This window comes from Lolium rigidum, chromosome 2, assembly GCF_022539505.1.
Source record: "Lolium rigidum isolate FL_2022 chromosome 2, APGP_CSIRO_Lrig_0.1, whole genome shotgun sequence".
NCBI lineage: Eukaryota > Viridiplantae > Streptophyta > Magnoliopsida > Poales > Poaceae > Lolium > Lolium rigidum.
The window spans coordinates 94708862-94722672 of record NC_061509.1 but is presented as its reverse complement, the minus strand read 5'-3'; the positions used below and the strand labels follow the sequence as shown (position 1 = coordinate 94722672).

General features: G+C 41.3%; 1 long non-coding RNA gene across 2 annotated transcripts; it reads left to right on the top strand.

The window, feature by feature from the left end:
- The first annotated feature begins 11280 nt into the window (after nucleotides 1–11280).
- Nucleotides 11281–13261, top strand: LOC124686924. 2 transcript variants are annotated; one of them, XR_006998006.1, is made up of 4 exons: nucleotides 11281–11381; nucleotides 12247–12303; nucleotides 12411–12469; nucleotides 12942–13261. It is a non-coding gene; the product is annotated as an uncharacterized LOC124686924 (long non-coding RNA). The 2 variants fall into 2 exon arrangements; XR_006998005.1 differs by having other exon boundaries at nucleotides 12411–12474.
- The last annotated feature ends 550 nt before the right edge of the window (nucleotides 13262–13811 follow it).

Sequence of the window (13811 nt, the reverse complement as noted above, 5' to 3'; positions counted from 1 at the left end):
GGGTTCATGCATGCATTGACACCTGGGACAAGTGACGTAAAGTTCTAAGGTTGTGTTGTGCTGTTGCCACTAGGGATAAAACATCGGCGCTATGTCCGAGGATGTAGTTGTTGATTACATTACGCACCATACTTAATGCAATTGTCCGTTGTTAGCAACTTAATACTGGAGGGGGTTCGGATGATAACCTGAAGGTGGACTTTTTAGGCATAGATGCAGTTGGATGGCGGTCTATGTACTTTGTCGTAATGCCCAATTAAATCTCACTATACTTATCATGTCATGTATGTGCATTGTTATGCCCTCTCTATTTGTCAATTGCCCGACTGTAATTTGTTCACCCAACATGCTTTTATCTTATGGGAGAGACACCTCTAGTGAACTGTGGACCCCGGTCCATTCTTTAATACTGAAATACAAATCTGCTGCAATACTTGTTTTACTATTTTCTCTCGCAAACAATCATCTTCCACACAATACGGTTAATCCTTTGTTACAGCAAGCCGGTGAGATTGACAACCTCACTGTTTCGTTGGGGCAAAGTACTTTGGTTGTGTTGTGCAGGTTCCACGTTGGCGCCGGAATCTCCGGTGTTGCGCCGCACTACATCCCGCCGCCATCAACCTTCAACGTGCTTCTTGGCTCCTCCCGATTCGATAAACCTTGGTTTCTTTCGAGGGAAAACTTGCTGCTGTGCGCATCATACCTTCCTCTTGGGGTTGCCCAACGAACGTGTGAAATACACGCCATCAAGCTCTTTTTCCGGCGCCGTCGCCGGGAGATCAAGACACGCTGCAAGGGGAGTCTCCACTTCCCAATCTCTTTACTTTGTTTTTGTCTTGCTTTATTTTATTTACTACTTTGTTTGCTGCATTATATCAAAACACAAAAAAAATTAGTTGCTAGTTTTACTTTATTTGCTATCTTGTTTGCTATATCAAAAACACAAAAAAATTAGTTACTTGCATTTACTTTACTTATTTCATCATGTTTCCTTTTAATTTTACCGCAAAGAACATACCGGTAGGACAAGGGTCTATAATTGGGAGGAACAATATAGAAGAATTTTTCACCCATGTTAGTACCGTTGAAGATTTTGAAGATAGACACTTGGTAGAGCTTGCTCCTACTTATGAAATTGCTGCTGCTGCTTTAGTTCGCCTGTTGGAAACTAAATTTGTTAATCTAAATCCTATAATCCAACACATGTTTCTTACACTTGGTGATATGGAAGAAGGGGAAAAGAAAGATTTTGTTTTAGAAACCCTTCTTAGAGAATTTGGTGGTCTAGCAAGAGAGGCTAGAAAGGTCTTTGCTAAATTTAATATGCTTGGTTCTCATACTAATTTTGTTGGTCTCCTTGAAAAGATGGACATGGATAGAATAAGATACACTAATGATGGAGGGGAGATCAAAGCACCCATACCATGTAAACTCCTAGCTATGAATGATGCACTAGAACATAACTATGCTTGGCTTGTTCCTGAAAATTTGTTCGATGAGAGTAGCAAGCCCAAGACTAATGAGAAGGGAGACGCTGAAACTTATGTATCCAATATACTATGCATGGTTGAGAAAACTCCAAACCCCGCTGTAGGTGCACCACCCTTCGATGTTACTTGAGATACACTTTCTGCGCCTAGCTGAAAGGCGTTAAAGAAAAGCGCTTATGGGAGACAACCCATGTTTTTACTCCAGTATTTTTGTTTTATATTTGTGTCTTGGAAGTTGTTTACTACTGTAGCAACCTCTCCTTATCTTAGTTTTATATTTTGTTGTGCCAAGTAAAGTCTTTGATAGAAAAGTAAGTACTAGATTTGAATTACTGCGCAGTTCCAGATTTCATTGCTGTCACGAATCTGGGTCTATCTCCCTGTAGGTAGCTCAAAAAATTACGCCAATTTACGAGCATGATCCTCAGATATGTACGCAACTTTCATTCAATTTGAGCATTTTCGTTTGAGCAAGTCTGGTGGCCTAATAAAATCCATCTTTACGGACTGTTCTGTTTTGACAGATTCTGTCTTTTATTTCGCATTGCCTCTTTTGCTATGTTGGATGAATTTCTTTGATCCATTAATGTCCAGTAGCTTTATGCAATGTCCAGAAGTGTTAAGAATGATTGTGTCACCTCTGAACATGTGAATTTTTATTATGCACTAACCCTCTAATGAGTTGTTTCGAGTTTGGTGTGGAGGAAGTTTTCAAGGATCAAGAGAGGAGTATGATGCAATATGATCAAGGAGAGTGAAAGCTCTAAGCTTGGGGATGCCCCGGTGGTTCACCCCTGCATATTATAAGAAGACTCAAGCGTCTAAGCTTGGGGATGCCCAAGGCATCCCCTTCTTCATCGACAACATTATCGGGTTCCTCCCCTGAAACTATATTTTTATTCCGTCACATCTTATGCACTTTGCTTGGAGCGTTGGTTTGTTTTTGTTTTTTGTTTTGTTTGAATAAAATGGATCCTAGCATTCACTTTATGGGAGAGAGACACGCTCCGCTGTAGCATATGGACAAATATGTCCTTAGGCTCTACTCATAGTATTCAAGGCGAAGTTTCACCTTCGTTAAATTGTTATATGGTTGGAATTGGAAAATGCTACATGTAGTAACTCTAAAATGTCTTGGATAATTTGATACTTGGCAATTGTTGTGCTCATGTTTAAGCTCTTGCATCATATACTTTGCACCCATTAATGAAGAAATACTTAGAGCTTGCTAATTTGGTTTGCATATTTGGTTTCTCCAGAGTCTAGATAACATCTAATATTGAGTTTTGAACAACAAGGAAGACGGTATGGAGTCTTATAATGTTTACAATATGTCTTTTATGTGAGTTTTGCTGTACCGTTCATCCTTGTGTTTGTTTCAAATAACCTTGCTAGCCTAAACCTTGTATCGAGAGGGAATACTTCTCATGCATCCAAAATACTTGAGCCAACCACTATGCCATTTGTGTCCACCATATCTACCTACTACATGGTATTTATCCGCCATTCCAAAGTAAATTGCTTGAGTGCTACCTTTAAAATTTCATCATTCACCTTTGCAATATATAGCTCATGGGACAAATAGCTTAAAAACTATTGTGGTATTGAATATGTACTTATGCACTTTATCTCTTATTAAGTTGCTTGTTGTGCGATAACCATGTTTCTGGGGACGCCATCAACTATTCTTTGTTGAATATCATGTGAGTTGCTATGCATGTCCGTCTTGTCTGAAGCAAGAGAGATCTACCACCTTCATGGTTGGAGCATGCATATTGTTAGAGAAGAACTTTGGGCCGCTAACTAAAGCCATGATTCATGGTGGAAGTTTCAGTTTGGACATATATCCTCAATCTCATATGAGAATAATAATTGTTGCCACATGCTTATGCATTAAAGAGGAGTCCATTATCTGTTGTCCATGTTGTCCCGGTATGGATGTCTAAGTTGAGAATAATCAAAAGCGAGAAATCCAAAATGCGAGCTTTCTCCTTAGACCTTTGTACAGGCGGCATGGAGGTACCCCATTGTGACACTTGGTCAAAACATGTGCATTGCAAAGATCCGGTAGTCCAAGTTAATTAGGACAAGGTGCGGGCACTATTAGTATACTATGCATGAGACTTGCAACTTGTAAGATATAATGTACATAACTCATATGCTTTATTACTACCGTTGACAAAATTGTTTCATGTTTTCAAAATAAAATCTCTAGCACAAATATAGCAATCGATGCTTTCCTCTTTGAAGGACCATTCTTTTACTTTTATGTTGAGTCAGTTCACCTATCTCTCTCCACCTCAAGAAGCAAACACTTGTGTGAACTGTGCATTGATTCTTACATATTTGCATATTGTACTTGTTATATTACTCTATGTTGACAATTATCCATGAGATATACATGTTACAAGTTGAAAGCAACCGCTGAAACTTAATCTTCCTTTGTGTTGTTTCAATGCCTTTACTTTGATTTATTGCTTTATGAGTTAACTCTTATGCAAGACTTATTGATGCTTGTCTTGAAGTACTATTCATGAAAAGTCTTTGCTTTATGATTCACTTGTTTACTCATGTCATTACCATTGTTTTGATCGCTGCATTCACTACATATGTTTACAAATAGTATGATCAAGGTTATGATGGCATATCACTTCAGTAAATTATCTTTGTTATCGTTTTACCCGCTCGGGACGAGCGTAACTAAGCTTGGGGATGCTTGATACGTCTCCGACGTATCGATAATTTCTTATGTTCTATGCCATATTATTGATGATTCCTACATGTTTTATGCACACTTTATGTCATATTCGTGCATTTTCTGGAACTAACCTATTAACAAGATGCCGAAGTGCCGCTTCTCGTTTTCTGCTGTTTTTGGTTTCAGAAATCCTAGTAACGAAATATTCTCGGAATTGGACGAAACAAAGACCCGGGGGCCTATTTTTCCACGGAGCTTCCGGAAGACCGAAGAACATACGAAGTGGGGCCACGAGGTGGCGACACCACGTGGCGGCGCGGCCTGGGGGGCCCGCGCCGCCCTATGGTGTGGCCCCTCGTCCGGCCCCGACTCTGCCCTTCCGCCTACTTAAAGCCTCCGTCGCGAAACCCCCGATACGAAAAACCACGATACGGAAAACCTTACGAGACGCCGCCGCCGCCGATCCCATCTCGGGGGATTCCGGAGATCTCCTCCGGCACCCCGCCGGAGAGGGGATTCATCTCCCGGAGGACTCTACACCGCCATGGTCGCCTCCGGAGTGATGAGTGAGTAGTTCACCCCCGGACTATGGGTCCATAGCAGTAGCTAGATGGTTGTCTTCTCCTCATTGTGCTTCATTGTTGGATCTTGTGAGCTGCCTAACATGATCAAGATCATCTATCCGTAATACTCTATGTTGTGTTTGTCGGGATCCGATGGATACGTAATACCATGTCATGTTAATTATCAAGTTATTACATATGTGTTGTTTATGATCTTGCATGCTCTCCGTTACTAGTAGAGGCTCTGGCCAAGTTTTTACTTTTAACTCCAAGAGGGAGTATTAATGCTCGATAGTGGGTTCATGCCCGCATTGACACTCGGGACAAGTGACAGAAAGTTCTAAGGTTGTGTTGTGCTCGTTGCCACTAGGGATAAAACATCGGCGCTATGTCCGAGGATGTAGTTGTTGATTACATTACGCACCATACTTAATGCAATTGTCTCGTTGTTAGCAACTTAATACCGGAGGGGGTTCGGATGATAACCTCGAAGGTGGACTTTTTAGGCATAGATGCAGCTTGGATGGCGGTCTATGTACTTTGTCGTAATGCCCAATTAAATCTCACTATACTTATCATGTCATGTATGTGCATTGTTATGCCCTCTCTATTTGTCAATTGCCCGACTGTAATTTGTTCACCCAACATGCTTTTATCTTATGGGAGAGACACCTCTAGTGAACTGTGGACCCCGGTCCATTCTTTAATACTGAAATACAAATCTGCCGCAATACTTGTTTTACTATTTTCTCTCGCAAACAATCATCTTCCACACAATACGGTTAATCCTTTGTTACAGCAAGCCGGTGAGATTGACAACCTCACTATTTCGTTGGGGCAAAGTACTTTGGTTGTGTTGTGCAGGTTCCACGTTGGCGCCGGAATCTCCGGTGTTGCGCCGCACTACATCCCGCCGCCATCAACCTTCAACGTGCTTCTTGGCTCCTCCTGATTCGATAAACCTTGGTTTCTTTCTCGAGGGAAAACTTGCTGCTGTGCGCATCATACCTTCCTCTTGGGGTTGCCCAACGAACGTGTGAAATACACGCCATCAAGCTCTTTTTCCGGCGCCGTTGCCGGGGAGATCAAGACACGCTGCAAGGGGAGTCTCCACTTCCCAATCTCTTTACTTTGTTTTTGTCTTGCTTTATTTTATTTACTACTTTGTTTGCTGCATTATATCAAAACACAAAAAAAATTAGTTGCTAGTTTTACTTTATTTGCTATCTTGTTTGCTATATCAAAAACACAAAAAAATTAGTTACTTGCATTTACTTTACTTATTTCATCATGTTTCCTTTTAATTTTACCGCAAAGAACATACCGGTAGGACAAGGGTCTATAATTGGGAGGAACAATATAGAATAATTTTTCACCCATGTTAGTACCGTTGAAGATTTTGAAGATAGACACTTGGTAGAGCTTGCTCCTACTTATGAAATTGCTGCTGCTGCTTTAGTTCGCCTGTTGGAAACTAAATTTGTTAATCTAAATCCTATAATCCAACACATGTTTCTTACACTTGGTGATATGGAAGAAGGGGAAAAGAAAGATTTTGTTTTAGAAACCCTTCTTAGAGAATTTGGTGGTCTAGCAAGAGAGGCTAGAAAGGTCTTTGCTAAATTTAATATGCTTGGTTCTCATACTAATTTTGTTGGTCTCCTTGAAAAGATGGACATGGATAGAATAAGATACACTAATGATGGAGGGGAGATCAAAGCACCCATACCATGTAAACTCCTAGCTATGAATGATGCACTAGAACATAACTATGCTTGGCTTGTTCCTGAAAATTTGTTCGATGAGAGTAGCAAGCCCAAGACTAATGAGAAGGGAGACGCTGAAACTTATGTATCCAATATACTATGCATGGTTGAGAAAACTCCAAACCCCGCTGTAGGTGCACCACCCTTCGATGTTACTTGAGATACACTTTCGCGCCTAGCTGAAAGGCGTTAAAGAAAAGCGCTTATGGGAGACAACCCATGTTTTTACTCCAGTATTTTTGTTTTATATTTGTGTCTTGAAAGTTGTTTACTACTGTAGCAACCTCTCCTTATCTTAGTTTTATGTTTTGTTGTGCCAAGTAAAGTCTTTGATAGAAAAGTAAGTACTAGATTTGAATTACTGCGCAGTTCCAGATTTCATTGCTGTCACGAATCTGGGTCTATCTCCCTGTAGGTAGCTCAGAAAATTACGCCAATTTACGAGCATGATCCTCAGATATCTACGCAACTTTCATTCAATTTGAGCATTTTCGTTTGAGCAAGTCTGGTGGCCTAATAAAATCCATCTTTACGGACTGTTCTGTTTTGACAGATTCTGTCTTTTATTTCGCATTGCCTCTTTTGCTATGTTGGATGAATTTCTTTGATCCATTAATGTCCAGTAGCTTTATGCAATGTCCAGAAGTGTTAAGAATGATTGTGTCACCTCTGAACATGTGAATTTTTATTATGCACTAACCCTCTAATGAGTTGTTTCGAGTTTGGTGTGGAGGAAGTTTTCAAGGATCAAGAGAGGAGTATGATGCAATATGATCAAGGAGAGTGAAAGCTCTAAGCTTGGGGATGCCCCGGTGGTTCACCCCTGCATATTATAAGAAGACTCAAATGTCTAAGCTTGGGGATGCCCAAGGCATCCCCTTCTTCATCGACAACATTATCAGGTTCCTCCCCTGAAACTATATTTTTATTCCGTCACATCTTATGCACTTTGCTTGGAGCGTCGGTTTGTTTTTGTTTTTTGTTTTGTTTGAATAAAATGGATCCTAGCATTCACTTTATGGGAGAGAGACACGCTCCGCTGTAGCATATGGAAAAATATGTCCTTAGGCTCTACTCATAGTATTCAAGGCGAAGTTTCACCTTCGTTAAATTGTTATATGGTTGGAATTGGAAAATGCTACATGTAGTAACTCTAAAATGTCTTGGATAATTTGATACTTGGCAATTGTTGTGCTCATGTTTAAGCTCTTGCATCATATACTTTGCACCCATTAATGAAGAAATACTTAGAGCTTGCTAATTTGGTTTGCATATTTGGTTTCTCTAGAGTCTAGATAACATCCAATATTGAGTTTTGAACAACAAGGAAGACGGTATGGAGTCTTATAATGTTTACAATATGTCTTTTATGTGTGTTTTGCTGTACCGTTCATCCTTGTGTTTGTTTCAAATAACCTTGCTAGCCTAAACCTTGTATCGGGAGGGAATACTTCTCATGCATCCAAAATACTTGAGCCAACCACTATGCCATTTGTGTCCACCATATCTACCTACTACATGGTATTTATCCGCCATTCCAAAGTAAATTGCTTGAGTGCTACCTTTAAAATTCCATCATTCACCTTTGCAATATATAGCTCATGGGACAAATAGCTTAAAAACTATTGTGGTATTGAATATGTACTTATGCACTTTATCTCTTATTAAGTTGCTTGTTGTGCGATAACCATGTTTCGGGGACGCCATCAACTATTCTTTGTTGAATATCATGTGAGTTGCTATGCATGTCCGTCTTGTCTCGAAGCAAGAGAGATCTACCACCTTCATGGTTGGAGCATGCATATTGTTAGAGAAGAACTTTGGGCCGCTAACTAAAGCCATGATTCATGGTGGAAGTTTCAGTTTGGACATATATCCTCAATCTCATATGAGAATAATAATTGTTGCCACATGCTTATGCATTAAAGAGGAGTCCATTATCTGTTGTCCATGTTGTCCCGGTATGGATGTCTAAGTTGAGAATAATCAAAAGCGAGAAATCCAAAATGCGAGCTTTCTCCTTAGACCTTTGTACAGGCGGCATGGAGGTACCCCATTGTGACACTTGGTCAAAACATGTGCATTGCAAAGATCCGGTAGTCCAAGTTAATTAGGACAAGGTGCGGGCACTATTAGTATACTATGCATGAGACTTGCAACTTGTAAGATATAATGTACATAACTCATATGCTTTATTACTACCGTTGACAAAATTGTTTCATGTTTTCAAAATAAAAGCTCTAGCACAAATATAGCAATCGATGCTTTCCTCTTTGAAGGACCATTCTTTTACTTTTATGTTGAGTGAGTTCACCTATCTCTCTCCACCTCAAGAAGCAAACACTTGTGTGAACTGTGCATTGATTCTTACATATTTGCATATTGTACTTGTTATATTACTCTATGTTGACAATTATCCATGAGATATACATGTTACAAGTTGAAAGCAACCGCTGAAACTTAATCTTCCTTTGTGTTGTTTCAATGCCTTTACTTTGATTTATTGCTTTATGAGTTAACTCTTATGCAAGACTTATTGATGCTTGTCTTGAAGTACTATTCATGAAAAGTCTTTGCTTTATGATTCACTTGTTTACTCATGTCATTACCATTGTTTTGATCGCTGCATTCACTACATATGTTTACAAATAGTATGATCAAGGTTATGATGGCATATCACTTCAGAAATTATCTTTGTTATCGTTTTACCTCGCCGGGACGAGCAGAACTAAGCTTGGGGATGCTTGATACGTCTCCGACGTATCGATAATTTCTTATGTTCTATGCCATATTATTGATGATACCTACATGTTTTATGCACACTTTATGTCATATTCGTGCATTTTCTGGAACTAACCTATTAACAAGATGCCGAAGTGCCGGTTCTCGTTTTCTGCTGTTTTTGGTTTCAGAAATCCTACTAACGAAATATTCTCGGAATTGGACGAAACAAAGACCCGGGGGCCTATTTTTCCACGGAGCTTCCGAAGACCGAAGAACATACGAAGTGGGGCCACGAGGTGGCGACACCACGTGGCGGCGCGGCCCAGGGGGCCCGCGCCGCCCTATGGTGTGGCCCCCTCGTCCGGCCCCCGACTCGCCCTTCCGCCTACTTAAAGCCTCCGTCGCGAAACCCCGATGCGAAAAACCACGATACGGAAAACCTTACGGAGACGCCGCCGCCGCCGATCCCATCTCGGGGGATTCCGGAGATCTCCTCCGGCACCCTGCCGGAGAGGGGATTCATCTCCCGGAGGACTCTACACCGCCATGGTCGCCTCCGGAGTGATGAGTGAGTAGTTCACCCCTGGACTATGGGTCCATAGCAGTAGCTAGATGGTTGTCTTCTCCTCATTGTGCTTCATTGTTGGATCTTGTGAGCTGCCTAACATGATCAAGATCATCTATCCGTAATACTCTATGTTGTGTTTGTCGGGATCCGATGGATACGAATACCATGTCATGTTAATTATCAAGTTATTACATATGTGTTGTTTATGATCTTGCATGCTCTCCGTTACTAGTAGAGGCTCTGGCCAAGTTTTTACTTTTAACTCCAAGAGGGAGTATTAATGCTCGATAGTGGGTTCATGCCTGCATTGACACCTGGGACAGTGACAGAAAGTTCTAAGGTTGTGTTGTGCTCGTTGCCACTAGGGATAAAACATCGGCGCTATGTCCGAGGATGTAGTTGTTGATTACATTACACACCATACTTAATGCAATTGTCTCGTTGTTAGCAACTTAATACCTGGAGGGGGTTCGGATGATAACCTGAAGGTGGACTTTTTAGGCATAGATGCAGCTTGGATGGCGGTCTATGTACTTTGTCGTAATGCCCAATTAAATCTCACTATACTTATCATGTCATGTATGTGCATTGTTATGCCCTCTCTATTTGTCAATTGCCCGACTGTAATTTGTTCACCCAACATGCTTTTATCTTATGGGAGAGACACCTCTAGTGAACCGTGGACCCCGGTCCATTCTTTAATACTCGAAATACAAATCTGCTGCAATACTTGTTTTACTATTTTCTCTGCAAACAATCATCTTCCACACAATACGGTTAATCCTTTGTTACAGCAAGCCGGTGAGATTGACAACCTCACTGTTTCGTTGGGGCAATGTACTTTGGTTGTGTTGTGCAGGTTCCACGTTGGCGCCGGAATCTCTGGTGTTGCACCGCACTACATCCCGCCGCCATCAACCTTCAACGTGCTTCTTGGCTCCTCCTGGTTCGATAAACCTTGGTATCTTTCTGAGGGAAAACTTGCTGTTGTGCGCATCATACCTTCCTCTTGGGGTTGCCCAACGAACGTGTGAAATACACGCCATCACATACCTGTGAGAATTTTCGTACCTCGGAGAAGAAAAAACGTAAAAAGGCTTGGCCCATTAGACAGGCCCAGCCCAATAGACTGGTCCAGTGGTCCAGTCCGAAGATCTGCCGATCGCAGCGTGAGCTCGATCCTCCTTCTTCCGCCATGCTCGTGCGGCAGGTTCCGCCGCCGACCCCTCACCCCTCCAGAAAGCATGAAGTCCTGATGTAGACCTACTCCCTCCGCCGTCCCCTTCCCCAATACTGTCTCGGCGGCGACGGCCTTGGCCCATAGCCTCCGCGTGGATCCAAGATCAACAGCGCCGTCCTCGTCGCTCGCCAAGGCGGCCAAGTTCAGCACGCGGTTCTCGGAGTGGTGCCTGGATGTAGTCGCGGCGCCGTCCGTGTCGATTTGGCGGTGGTAGGAGGCCAATGAAATGGTTCTTTGAGGTCAAACGGAAGGAGTTGATGGGAGGCGTCGCCGGCGCGTGTTTCGGTGATTGTGGGCGCGTCCCCTGCTCCTCCGATTGCGAGCTGCAGGTTCGTTTGATTCTGGCTTCATGTACTTTTTTGCGATCAAAACATGTCTGACAGTCTATGTTTCTACTCGTTATTAGCCAAAACCGTAGGTTTTATGCTCCACTCTAGAAATTGATGAAGTACCTTGGGTATCCCACAATCATTTTAAGTGCCTCTTCATGGTTCGTAGCATAAAATCAAGCTTTGATTTCGTAATAGAAGTTGGGAGATCATTGAGCACACATCTTTCTTAGTCGTCACAGTGCAAACAGTCCACCCTCCTACTTACAGCAAGTAACTTAGATGCGACCTCTAAATTCAAATGCACACATGTACAAGTAACTTGCTTGCAAATTGTCCAGATAATTTAGCAAGGGAAGCACTGCATTCTATATTGATCCTCACATAGTGCAGGGCTGCATTTATTTGATCCCAGAGATCCTAATCCAGTCTTGTGGCCAAGAAATCCTCACAAGAACTACCTCAAAACCCTCCTAGTTGGAGATATCATGGAGTTGCTGAAGATTGCTAACACAAGATCTCAAGAACCTCCGTTTGCACATTAGGCTGCACATATTTGATCTAAAAGAAACATGAGAGGGTACATCAGCATCATTGCATTGACTTTGAACCCACTATCTTCAAGAAGTGACATGGTCTTGTACCAGCCCCAAGCACCAAACCCACATCCGTGAACAAGAACAATGACATTGGTTTCTGAATCTTCAGTATTCAAATCCTGTTTAACAAGTAAATCATTGGTTAATATGGTAATAGATATATGGATTCAATCGCCATGATTAGATATAGAAATAATATTAGACCATTTAATGGAAGAGCTCCATTTGCTTCCGGTCTGCAAATAATAATCAGTTTTTCCTTGAAGGTAATCCTGCACACAGATCCAATGCTGAACATGACATCTGACTACAATGAGCCCCTGGTTTGTATGCAATTTCTCTTCATATCTATCTGTTCAGTTCTTGCAGTGGATTGATGGTGCTATTTATTTTTTGATGGAACTAATACTTATTTTTGGTTGCACGCCAGCCTTGATATTCACATCTTGTAGAAAGGATTACACATGACTTTTAGATTGGAAGACCAAGGTGAGGTGTGAATTCCCAACCTCTATTGTTCTACCCATTGGAGCACATGACTATTACATTGCAAAATATACTTTTCCAGATACAGACACAGCAACCATGCATAGTTAGTTTTGTCAATATACAGAATGTACTATAGACCACTTTCATGTATTCGCTTGAAGATTTGAAATGTGTGGTTTAAATAAGATGTCAGCGATGTTTATGATGGTCACCAATTGCTTAGATTACTACCAATTAACTATCGATGTTATAGATAGTGCCACAGCCTTATACAGGACATATTTCTCTGGTAGAGGGGAGCCTTTTTTCCATTAGCTGCTGATGAATCATGAAATCATCATCCTTTAGTATTTCTCGTATATGATTGTAGAAAGAATATAAGAGCCAAATTGTTGAAGGAACTTTTGGTTTGCTACTTTATTCTTCTTGATGGTACTCTTTCAGCTCATTTGAGTTATTTTACTTTTTCTAGTTTTGGTGGCAGTGGTAATCTCCAACCAAGTGGTGCCCCAAGTGGACGGCAATGCGATGTTTGTTGGTCCGCAGCTCAAACTCATTGGTGTGTTCTATTGAGTAACCTGACATCTCCCTAACGCCAATTCTGTTCTATTTCTTGCATCTTGTTTAACATCTTGTGCTGGTTCAGGATCTCCGTAAGGGAAGGGGGAGGAGCGAATATGTAAAGTGGTAAGCTCTCCTTGCCTGGCTGAAGCTGAAGCAAGGTTTAACAAGCTCCGGGACTCATTGTTCTGATACAAACAAGATTAGCAGTATTTAAGAGTATGCACATAGGAGTACAAATCTACTCATGCACATGAAGGAGGTCATTGACTGCGGCCCTTCGATGGTGGAGGGCACTGATATCTACCCTGACGATGACGAAGACCTGAGCCGCAAGCACAAGTTTAATACCTGGCGTGGCAAGATCGACGGCACAGGTCATTGTCTTCATGGCGAGGCATGATTGGAATTTGCTATGATTAGCTTCTCTCCTGTGTTTACTTCAGTTTATAATGTTTTGGACTAGTTTTTTTTTATAAAGTTTGGTATTACATGTTCACTTCAATTTGTCATTCTGTTTGATTGACAAATCTGGCAGCTAAATTAGTTATCTTGTTTGATTCAGAATACTCTTTATCCTACGTTTGAAACCTGCCATTGGCATGTATGTCTTTCTGAGTGATGTCTTGTCAAAATCATGTAATTTTCCTATATCTTGTTTTTCGCTATTTAGAATCCACAATAACGTGTGGGCACTTTGCTAGTATTATTGTTAAGTTTTTGTTTTTCAGTAAAGTCGTGCTTTTGTAAGGGTGTTATTCTAAAACCTACCAGAGATGAG